Below are 11,614 nucleotides of genomic sequence, written 5' to 3' on the forward strand. Positions count from 1 at the left end.
GGTAAATCAGGTTCGGAGAACAAAATTTTCATGGAGGCGGCCAAGAGAGGACTATGGGGACAAATCTGATACCACGACTTTTAGGGATCAGAAGACTGCAGTTCCAAGAAATACCTATCTTCCGGGGCACCCGAGGCAGACCACGAGTTTTTCCTCCGGGCCTACTTGCGCTTTTTGCAAGAAACCTGGGCATTGATGTCCCAATGTTACGCCCTGAAAAGGAAAAATCAGGAGCGGAGACAGACTAGTGCAACTCCGAATGCGTTGGCCAATGCGAGAAATTGTCCTTGGAGGACAGTGCCTTGTGAAGGTTCCCGTGCCAAAGTTACGGCATCACAGAACGACCTTGTCCAAGAGGGTTACAAACCTTTTATTTCCGAGGGGTTTGTGTCACTGGATGGGGACTTAATGAACCAGAGACCTGTTAGGGTATTGAGGGACAGAGGAGCACATCAATCTTTGATGCTTGAGGGCATTTTGCCATTGTCGGAGAAGACGGCAACGGGGGTTAGTGTTCTTTAACAGGGAGTTGGTGGCTATGTTAAAGCTCCTCTTCATGTCATCCATTTAGAGTCTGAGTTGGTGTCAGGACCGGTCACTGTGGGGTTACAAGCCACTCTTCCTGTAGAGGGAATCTCTTTCATTATAGGGAATGATTTGGCCGGTCGTCGAGTTTCTGGTAATCCGATGTTGACTGAAAAGCCCAGTATGGAAAATAACACAGTACAGTTAGAGCAGGAGATCCCAGGTATCTTTCCATCCTGTGCAGTGACTCGTGCTGTGGGTAGGAAGTGCTCGGAAGAGAAGGAGAAGGAAGGTGATATGGATTTGGGTTCCATAGAGAGATTGGAGGAAAAGTCTGAAAGAGGTAATAGGAAAGGGAGTGACATCAAGGAACCGAAGGAAAAGGTGGCATCTGGACCAAAAGAGGAAATGGAGTGTCCGTGGGAGACATCTGGGAACGAGGCTGAACAAACGGTGCTGGTCCGAAAGAGACTTGTGGAAGAACAACACAGAGATTCAGAGCTCTGGAGTTTGATTGGTAAAGCCGTTACAGAGGAAGAGGCTATGAAGATACCTGTTGGTTACTTCATGAAAGGGGAAATACTCATGAGGAAATGGAGACCACCGGAGGTGCCAGCAAATGATGAGTGGAAAGTTAATTACCAAATTGTGGTGCCACCGCCGTACCGGAAGGAGATATTGAGTTTGGCACATGAGACGCCTTTGGCTGGGCACCTTGGAGTGAACAAGACATGTGACAGAATTCTGTTACATTTTTTCTGGCTAGGATTGTGACGTGATGTGGCGGAGTTCTGTAAATCTTGCCATTCTTGCCAGCTGGTGGGAAAACCTTATCAGAAAGTCCCTTCCGCACCTTTAAAACCAATTCCAGCTTTTGAAGAGCCATTCAGCCGAGTCATTTTTGACTGTGTAGGCCCTTTACCTAAAACTAAGGCTGGACATCAGTATTTGCTGACCATCATGTGCACTTCCACGAGGTTCCCAGAAGCAGTGCCTCTCAGAAAAATTACTGCGGCAGTTATTGCAAAGGCCTTCATTAAATTTTTCACTTTGGTTGGCCTACCTAAGGTCATCCAGTCTGATCAGGGTTCCAATTTCATGTCAACGCTTTTTCAGCAAGTGATACACCTGTTGGGAGTGGAGCAAGTAAGATCAAGTACTTACCATCCCGAGAGCCAAGGGGCCTTGGAAAGGTTTCACCAGACATTGAAGAATATGATCAGAACGTACTGCTTTGAATGTGACAAGGTTTGGGATGAGGGAATATCCTTATTGTTGTTTGCTACGAGGGAATCTGTTCAGGAGTCATTGGGGTTCAGTCCTTTTGAACTTGTGTTTGGACACGCAGTTTGAGGACCATTGGAATTGGTGAAAGAACAGTGGCTACAGGAGGAGTCACAGTCAACAGTGGTGGAGTATGTGTCAACGGTTAGGCACAGATTGGCAAAGGCTTGTGAAGTTGCGAGAGGAAACTTGAAAGTAACACAGGATAAAATGAAAGTGAGACATGACAAGAAATCTCAGATAAGAAATTTCAGTCCTGAGGGCCGAGTGTTAGTGTTGTTTCCTGTTCCAGGTCAGCCACTACAGGCTAGGTATTTTGGTCCCTATGCAATCGAAAGGAGGGTTAATGAAACAGATTACGTGGTGACAACTCCCGACCGACGGAAAAAGCGGCAGCTGTGTCATGTCAACCGACTGAAGAAATATTATGAGAGGAAGCCTGTGGAAAAAATGGTTCCTGTCTCACCTGTCGTGCCTGTAGTCGGGGTGCAAGAGAATCCAGAGGTTGAGGCCGGTGTGAAATTTGATAACATTGATGACCAGGCTTGTCCCAGATTGATGAACACGGAAGTGTTGGGCAATTTAGATGAGAAATTAAGTCATTTGACGAGGGAACAACAAGGACAACTATCCAGGCTAATTTTTGAGTTTGCACATTTGTTCACAGATGTACCTGGTCGTACTGACTTGGTATATCATGATATTGAGGTGGGGGAAGCCACTCCTGTGAAGCAACACCCCTATTGGATGAACCCTGTGAAGATGGATTATCTTCGGAAGGAAGTTCAGTATATGTTGGAGAATGACATCATCAAACCAAGCAGCAGTGAATGTTTTATCCTCACCTTACCTCACCTCAGTTTTATCCTCACCATGTGTGTTGGTTCCAAAACCCGATGACAGTTTTCACTGTTGTACGGATTTAAAACGGGTTAATGCAGTGACCAAGACCAACTCATATCCCATCCCGAGGATTGATGACTGTATTGATAGAATAGGCCCAACTAAATTTGTAACTAAATTTGACTTGCTGAAAGGGTATTGGCAGATTCCTCTTACTGATAGAGCCAAGGAAATCTCGGCTTTAGTCACACCAAATGGGTTGAATCAGTACATGGTTCTTCCCTTTGTATTGAAAAACGGGCCTGCTACATTTCAACGGCTGATTAATAAGCTTATTGCAGACCTTGAGGGGGTGGAGGCTTATCTGGATGATGTCATCATCCACACCATGACCATGGAAGATCATCTTAAACAAATTCATGCATTTTTCAAGAAACTGACCGAGGCAGGGTTGACCATCAACTTATCTAAGAGTGAGTTTGTAAAAGCACAGGTGGTGTTCCCAGGCCATGTAGTACGTCAGGGTCAGGTGCAACCGGTGACAGCCAAGATAGAAGTCATTGATCGCTTCCAAGTTCCAAAAGGGAAGAAGGAGCTTATGAGATTCTTGCGTATGGCTGGTTGGTACCGGCGGTTCTGCAGGAATTTTTCTGATGTGGTAGCCCCTTTAACGAATTTGCTGAGGAAAGAGACCAAGTTTGTTTGGGATGACAAATGTCAGGCTGCCTTTGCCCACGTCAAAGCGATATTAATGAGCTCTCCTGTCCTAGCAGCCCTGGATTTTCAAGAACCTTTCAAATTGTCAAGTGATGGAAAGATGCAAGTGATGTGGGGGCTGGGGCAGTTCTATTGCAGGAAGATGAGGATGGCGTGGATCACCCGGTGTGCTACTATTCCAAAACGTTTAACAAACATCAGGCAAATTATGCCACTGTGAAAAAAGAGACCCTTGCTCTCCTGCTAGCGCTTCAGCATTATGAGGTGTATCTGGGAATTACTACCTTTCCTATAAAAGTCTTCACTGATCACAACCCCTTAACCTTCATTCAAAAAATTAAAAATATAAATCAGAGGTTGATGAGATGGAGTTTGTCTTTGCAGGAGTTCAACTTGGAAATTGAGCATGTAAAGGGCAGGGACAATGTCGTTGCTGATGCTTTATCCAGAGTGAACTAACTTTGAAAATACCTGGAGGTTGTTTGGAAGTTTTGTTGCTTTCTTCTGGGGAATATTAATTATTGTTGCTCACGCGAGTTGATCATTTGGGTGTGAGTTTTACTTTTGTTTGTTGAAGAGGGTTTTTGCATGAAAAGACATTTTCACTATGTTCAAACTTTCTTTCTTGAGCGTGGGGAGCCTCACAGATTCGTCACTTCCGTCGTTGTGGTTTTCATCCACTGTAAGCATTTTTAGTTCCATGTACTATTCTTTGTATAGTTTGAGTGAAATGGAAATAACTGTCTTCAAAAGGAAAAATTCGTGTTTTAAAAGAAAAACGAAATGGATCGGGAGAAACCGGAAGAAGAAGAAGAGGAAGAGAAAGCGGAGCAAGTGAGGTCAGGAGAGAACGGCCGATCGGCTTTGAGGTCTCGAGCAGATGCTGGCGAACGTGGGTCACGAGCGAACATTGGTTTCCCCGGGGAAGGGATTCCTGTGACAGAGTGGATATCGCTGTGGCAGATAAACCTGAGTGAGGGGTTTTGCGGTTGATTCCGGAGTGAATCGTTGTTGGAGAGTAGGTACGCCACCATTACGGGCCCGTCCACCATTTCGCCTCGCTCCAGCCTTTTCACCTCGCTCCAGCCATTTCACCGCGCCCAGCCATTAGCCTGGTTCGCGTGTGTAACGTGGATTTCAATTGGGAATATGCGGTTTCTCCGTTTGGGAGCCACTGAACTTTCATACTAGCGTCATTGTCTGGTGAACGGAAGGTCTGAATTCCCAGTTGCCTTTTGGGTGCACCTTTGCCTGACCAACGTCGGCCCAATTTCAACCCAGCAGCTCTTCGGCAGCGTTGACTGTCAGCCGATCTGGGTCCTGGTCTCGATACGACCTTTTTTTTGTGATCACTGGAGCGTGGATCGACTTTGGCCTGGTGCCGGGACAGTGACTTTGGGAATGTTACATTTCGCTCACGTAGCGCACCGTGAGTTATCGAGTAAGAAACTGATGGTACCATCATAGGAATGATAGGATATTTGTTGTGCAATTGATTACTATTGTACTTGTGCAAGTCGATATTCTTGTGTGACATTAATACAATACTTGGTTTTGGTATTGATTGGTTGGTGTGGTTTCACCATTGGTCATTGGCACACATAATAACACATCTTTCTGCCGTGACTCCTTTCGGGGCTCGGAGGTACACCGTGACCAGGGTTTGGGGAGGAACACGTAACACAGGATATCTCAAAAAGTTGTGGACGTATTCGGATGAAATTTGGCAGAGATGTAGCGTAAGTGACAAGGACGAAATTAATAGATTTTGGTGAAGATTTGAATCTGGCTACTAGAATTTTTAAAGTGATTCTTCACCATTGGGAGATAGGGCCAAAACTATACATAGCAGGATATCTCAAAAATTGTGGACGGATGATTTTGTTTAAATATGATTCTGTATTGTGATTTTCTGGTCTACTCTGGGATACAAAACGTAAACTGTTCACCTGGCAGAGGTATGCTCTCTACTGAGTGCCGTTCTAGTTACCTTTGCCAGAGGATATGGTGTTGCATTTGAGTCTGTTTGTTTGTTTGTTAGTCTGTTTTTTTCCGCACAGAATAAATATGATTTTCTCTGCAACCGTTGGTCCAATTGACAGGAAATTTCCACCATAGGTGCGACTCCACCTGTGGAATATTTTAATGATAAGTATGATGACATAGGTCACGTGGTATGAGCGCTATCTTAGAAAAACCGAAAAGGTTTGCACCTCAACATCTCTGAAAGTGCTGCATAGGAAAAAAAATGAGACATGGCTCATTGTAAATAACTCTCCATGGGGAACAACATGTTATTGATGATGTCATAGGTTTCTCCATGATGACGTCATAATTCGACAAGTACAAAACTTCATCCGATCGAGATGAAATTTCTTGAGCGTCATCTATGGATAAATTAGTGGAGGAAATTTTTTTTATTTCACCCTGATGTGACTGATGACGTGGTTCGGCCGCCATATTGGTTTCAACACCATAGTGTTTGTTGTGTTTCAACCTCTCAAATGTTGTGTTTGTGTCCTTCCCCCTCTCTTTTGTGTCCTTCCCCCTCTCTCCCCATCTTGTCTACCGCTCCCCTTGTTTTTTGTGTTTTGTGTGTCGGTTTGTCTTTTTGTGTGATTAATGTTTTAGCTCTTTCACGAGCCTCGATCTTGTATACAAAAAAAAAAAAAAAACACAAAAGCCTTAAAAACCACTAACAACACGCCCTGGCGAGGGTTTGCAATCTCTAATTGCTCTTTCTTGTTTACTCTGTTAACATCACGCTTATTTGCTCTGTTAACATTATGCACATCTGCTTTGTTAGTATCTCGCTTATTTGCTCTGTCAACAACTCGCTATTCTGCTGTTAACATCACAGTTATCTGCTCCATCACCTCCCTCAATAACCTTGAGTGCATATTGTATGGCCCCGGAGCTTTATCGTCCCTTCGTTTCCCCAGCTGTTTCTTCACTTTCTCCACTTTTACTTTGATCTCCTCATAAATGATGAAAATAAATGATGAAAAAAATTCAATGATTAATTGCAATGACTGGCATTACTTGTACAATTGCACAATAGAGGACGTTTGGTAATTCTTGGATGTTATCACCGTGATGTAATGTTCAGAAAATAATAAATTATATGTGACAGAACAATACAATTGATCATACGATGAAAAATCACTTACGTTCTTTTGAAAATGAAGTCGCACCTTTCAGGGACTGCAAAGAAAAAAGGGGGTTAAATGTGCATGGATTTCACTCACAGATCCAAAAGTTAAATTTGAATACAAATTTATCAAGATAGTAATTAAATTGAAATAACTGCACAGATCGAAAAATTATTATAATTTTTTTTTTTTGTATACAACATCGAGGCTCGTGTAAGAGCTAACATCAATCACAAAAAGACAAACTGACACATAAAACATAAGACAATGGGAGCGGGAGACAAGATGGGGAGAGAGAGGGAAGCACACAAGTATAACAGCAGAGAACAGGAACATCGAGAGATCTGTGGGAGCGAGAGGGCTTGGGGGGAGGAGGCATGGGAAAGCGGGTTGGGGGGGGGGGGGGGGGAGAGGTATAAAACACATGGACACTGCAAGAACTTCAAGGAAGGAAGTCGGTATTTCAAAAAAAGTGGATCTGGGGGTGAATTAACGGGGGTAGAAGAGATCAAGGTTTTGGATGGGGGAAGACAAGAGATGGTGGTAAACAGCTGATTTAAAGACCTGGAGGGTGGAGTGGGATTGAAGAGAGTGAGGGAGTTTGTCCCAGAGGCGGGAGAAAAGAGGAATGAAGGAGTGAAGGTGAGCAGAGAGTCTTGATTTTGACAATTTCACCATAAGAGGGTTGCTGGCAGATCTTGTGCGACCTGTAGGAATATTTGGGGGACAGAGCACAGCCAGAGCTGGGGGAGCTAGGCTTGAGAGGAGTCGGTGGAAGACAGAAAGACCACCAACCTGCATGCGGTGAGTGAGTGAAAGGCCCTCAGAGGCCCTTAGCTTCATCGCGGGAGATTCCAATGATTCTGAAAGCTTTGGTTTCAACAGCGTGAAGACGAGCCAGGTGTGAGGCAGAAGCACCAGGCCAGAGTGGAGAGCAGTATTCCATAGAGCTGCGGATGAAAGCCTTGTATGTGGTGAGGAGCTCAGGTGTGCCAAGGAAGGACTTTGCACGACGGAGGATGCCCAGTCGGCAACTGGCATTGGAGGCCAGCTTGGAAATGTGGTTTTCCCAGGAAAGATCATGGCAGATAGTGAGACCCAAAAGCTTGAGTGACAGAACTTCTTGGGGAGGATTATTGAGAAAGTAGATGGGAGGGTTTTCCAGTCGGTCTTTTCGGAGAGACATCGTAAGAGTGTGAGATTTATCAGGATTGAAAGACATGTTCAATTTGTTTGCCCAGTCTGTGATTTTGTCCAGGTCTGCAGAGAGTGAGGAGGCTGCAGACTGCCAATCTGAGGGATGAGGTATGGAGCGGCAGAGAGTAGAGTCGTCAGCAAAGAGATAGAGAGGATTTTCAAGAGAGTCGGAGAGATCATTGATGAAGACAAGAAAAAGCACAGGGCCCAGAACACTGCCTTGGGGAACTCCCGCCTGGACAGGAAGGGGAGATTAGAGAAACCCATTCAGGGCCAAACGTTGACTACGACTAGAGTGGAAGTCTGCCAGCCATGCGTGGAGATTTCCATGGAAACCATAGGAGGAGAATTGGGTGAGCAGAGCAGGGTGCCGGACCATATCGAAGGCACATGAAATGTCAAGGGAGACAGCTCTAATTTCCTGTTTGGCGTTGAGGACCTCCATCCATTGTTGAGAAAGCAGAAGCAGCATGTCCAGAGTAGAGTGACCAGGTCTGAAACCAAATTGATGATCAGAGATCAAGCCATTGGAGAAGAGGAAAGATTTCATATCTGAAGCAATGATGGATTCCATGACTTTGCTGATAATTGGGAGAAGGCTGATTGGTCTGTAGTTGCTGGGATCTGTTTTTGCACCTTTTTTGTGCAAAGCGGTGATGTTGGCTGATTTCCAAGCAGATGGCAGATGACCTTGAGCAAAAGAGAGGGTGAAGAGAACAGAAAGAGGGAGTGAAAGAGCGGAAGAACATGATTTTAGGACCCGTGGGCTGATGCCGTCAGGACCAGTTGCAGAATCAGAGTCGAGGGTTGACAGAAACTTTTCCACCTTGTCAGGAGGAAATGACACAGAGTCCAGGAGCAGCTGGGTACGACTGGGTACGGTGGGTACAGAGAGGGATGGGTTTGGGACACAAGATTTAGAGGCAAACACAGAGTTGAGGCATTCAGCTTTTTCACATGCGGAGTCAGCCGTTAAGCCGTTTGAGGTGAGGGAGGGGATGGAGGGGGAACAAACACCAGAAACAGATTTGACCAGACGCCACCAGGATTTGGAAGAGGGAGACAGATAAGAGAGTTCGGTCTTGAGCACGGTGAGATATTGTTTCCTGGCTCTCCTGAGGGTGGACACACACTTGTTTCGGGCTTTGTGAAAGGAAATGAGATTTCCTTCCGTTGGATTTGCTTTCCAGGAGACGAAAGCAAGTTGATTCAGGGCAACAGCCTCACCACAAGATTCCGTGTACCATGGACGGGAGGAAGGGTATGACAACTGAAGACGAGATGGGATAAATCTGTGCATGAGAGAGAGCAATTTACTTTGAAAGAATTCCCAGGATGAGTTGATGTCAGAGGCAGTAGAGATGGGAGACCAGTCCAGATGATTGATGGCTGCTTGAAGACCGTGCCAGTTGGCCTGAGTGAAATGCCAGACTCGTCGACGCTGAGGAGGCTCTCTAAGAATGGTCAGAGAGATGTCCACTTTGACAAGCACATGATCAGATGAGCCGATTGGAGCAGAAGAAGACCAGCAGACATTTTCAGGGAAGTTTGTCAGAACCAAATCCAGAAGAGAAGATGCTCCGTTGACTGAGATCCGGGTCGGGAAATTGACAGATTGTGTCAGTCCCAGTGAGTCGCAGAAGTCCTTTGCTGAAGAGCCATGGCTGGTGAGAGAGGTACCCACACCCAGCCAACTGGCATGGTGACAATTGAAATCACCACATATGAGGAAGAGAGAGTTGGGATGGGTAGATAGAAGTTGGTCCATATTATCAGACAGCGAGATGTAGATGGAGTCATCGCTGTTTGGTGGACAGTACAACACACATATGAACAAAAGGTGGGAGCGAAGGGGAAGCCGTTGCCAAAGGTATTCCTGGGGGTGAGTTGGAGAGAGGGCAGTGGAGGGCGAGTGAGGAAGAGAGTTTTTTTATAAAGATAGCAACCCCACCTCCAGGACGAGGCTCAGGTCTATCATACTGGAGGAGGGAGTAACCTGGGAGAGATACCAAGGCATCAGAGACATCATGAAGCAGGAAAGTTTCTGTTAAGCAGATCACATCTGGTTTGTCAGAAGCAACCTGTATGGAGAGATCAGTCAAGTTTGAGCAGAGGCCCCGGATGTTTGAGGTCCATACCGTTAATGAAGAGGAAGGGGGAGCATCGGGTCCAGAACAGGGGGGGGGGGGAGGGGTAGGGTAAGATGTGGAAGAGGAGGAAGAGGTAGGGAGAGCTGTTGAAGGTGTGTCAGAGATTTCAGAGATTTCAGAATAGCTTGGAGAAAGGGAAGAATGGGGTGGACAAAAGGTTTGATGGAGATTGGGTGAGGCACAGTGAGGTGTTTTTTGAGGAGGGGGAAGAGCGAGGCAGAAGGTTGGGGGAGATGAAGGTGAAAGTTGGAAGGGGGAAGAAGCAGGGAGGATGCTTTGAGGAGGAGGGGTGAGAGGGGAGTCTAGGAGGGGAGGAGCGAGGGAGAGTCTCTGAGGGGAGGGGTGTGGGGGGAGTTTAGGAGGGAGGGGAGGGAAGGGGCAAGGGGGGAGATTTGAAAGGGATGGGTGATGGGGAGGATTTGGAGGGGAGGGGTGAGATTGGATTTTGAAAAGTGTACGATTCATGTGAAACGAACATTTTTTGCAAAATGAGTTTGAGACCTTCGAGTCAAAAATACGTTTGAGGACACTGAAGGAGGGGTGGAGTTCTGGATAGTTTAGGGAATGTAGAAAGGAGGAACTGTAAGAGATGGTATTATATATATTTTTTGGAATGAATAGATTTGGTGAGCAAGACGAAAGCATCCTTTTGTCGGAAAAGAAGAAAAGGGTGTTATAATATATGAGAGAAAATAGATGTTCAGGGGAGAGATTATACATTTCTAACCACGTGATCGCGAACGAAGAACGAACGAACAAATAAGAACAACAAATAAACGAATAAGACCTGGGAAGGAAATATTTTTTGGGGTTTTTTTTTTTTTGAGTAGAGATATTAAACAAGGAGGTATGGGGTGAACGACTGGGATGAAACAGAGAACGAAAATAATTGCAGCGGATTCGACGAATCGCTGAGAGAAAAACAAAACCACAAGGTCGTAGACGGTACGGTAGCCTAAGCCTACGAGTACTAGGCCGCAGAATACTCGATACTCATTAACTGACGATTGTGTATACATGTACGAAAAATTAGCACCGAAAATTTTCCAAAAGATACGCTATAGGTACACACACCGATGGATAGATACAGTCTCGACAAAAACACAATTGAGAAAGATCACTTAGCTTCGAAAGCGTGAGCGCATGGAACAGCTTCGAAAAGACGTGACCTCGCCGTGATCTCGCGAGATCTCCGATATTGGACATTGGACACCAATGTCCACATTGGTGTCCACATAGTGTCCATGTACACATTGGTGTCCACATTGTCCACATTGGACACCAATGTCCACATTGGTGTCCACATTGCACCAATGCACATCTGGTGTGAATGGTGCACATCTGATGTGGATGGTGTGCCAACATTTCTCGTTTTCAATTTCCTTCTTCCAGTTCTTTCAAAGTTCTCCATTCTTTCACTTCCGATGTGTTTGTTCTTGTCACTCGCTCCGTGCACCTCAAATTAGACACCCATCAGTGTCAACCTTTACTCGCTCATTACACTTTGTTTCGTCATGGTTTCTGCGACGTGTTTTAAAGTGATATCAATCCTATCTGATTGTATGCTTATTCAAACGCGTTGGAAGATGTTAAATAATTAATCAATAAATGGAATCTCCCTTTTGGGCGCAGAGAAAGAGCTCGTATCAGAAAACGGACACATTACGCTTCACACACAATGGGCACAGGTTCGGAGCGCGTCGCTCTTTGGATACAAAATGGCTTCTAATTCCAAATTTTCACTCC

Source organism: Myxine glutinosa, chromosome 2 (genome assembly GCF_964187855.1).
Source record: "Myxine glutinosa chromosome 2, kmMyxGlut1.1, whole genome shotgun sequence".
Taxonomy (NCBI): domain Eukaryota; kingdom Metazoa; phylum Chordata; class Myxini; order Myxiniformes; family Myxinidae; genus Myxine; species Myxine glutinosa.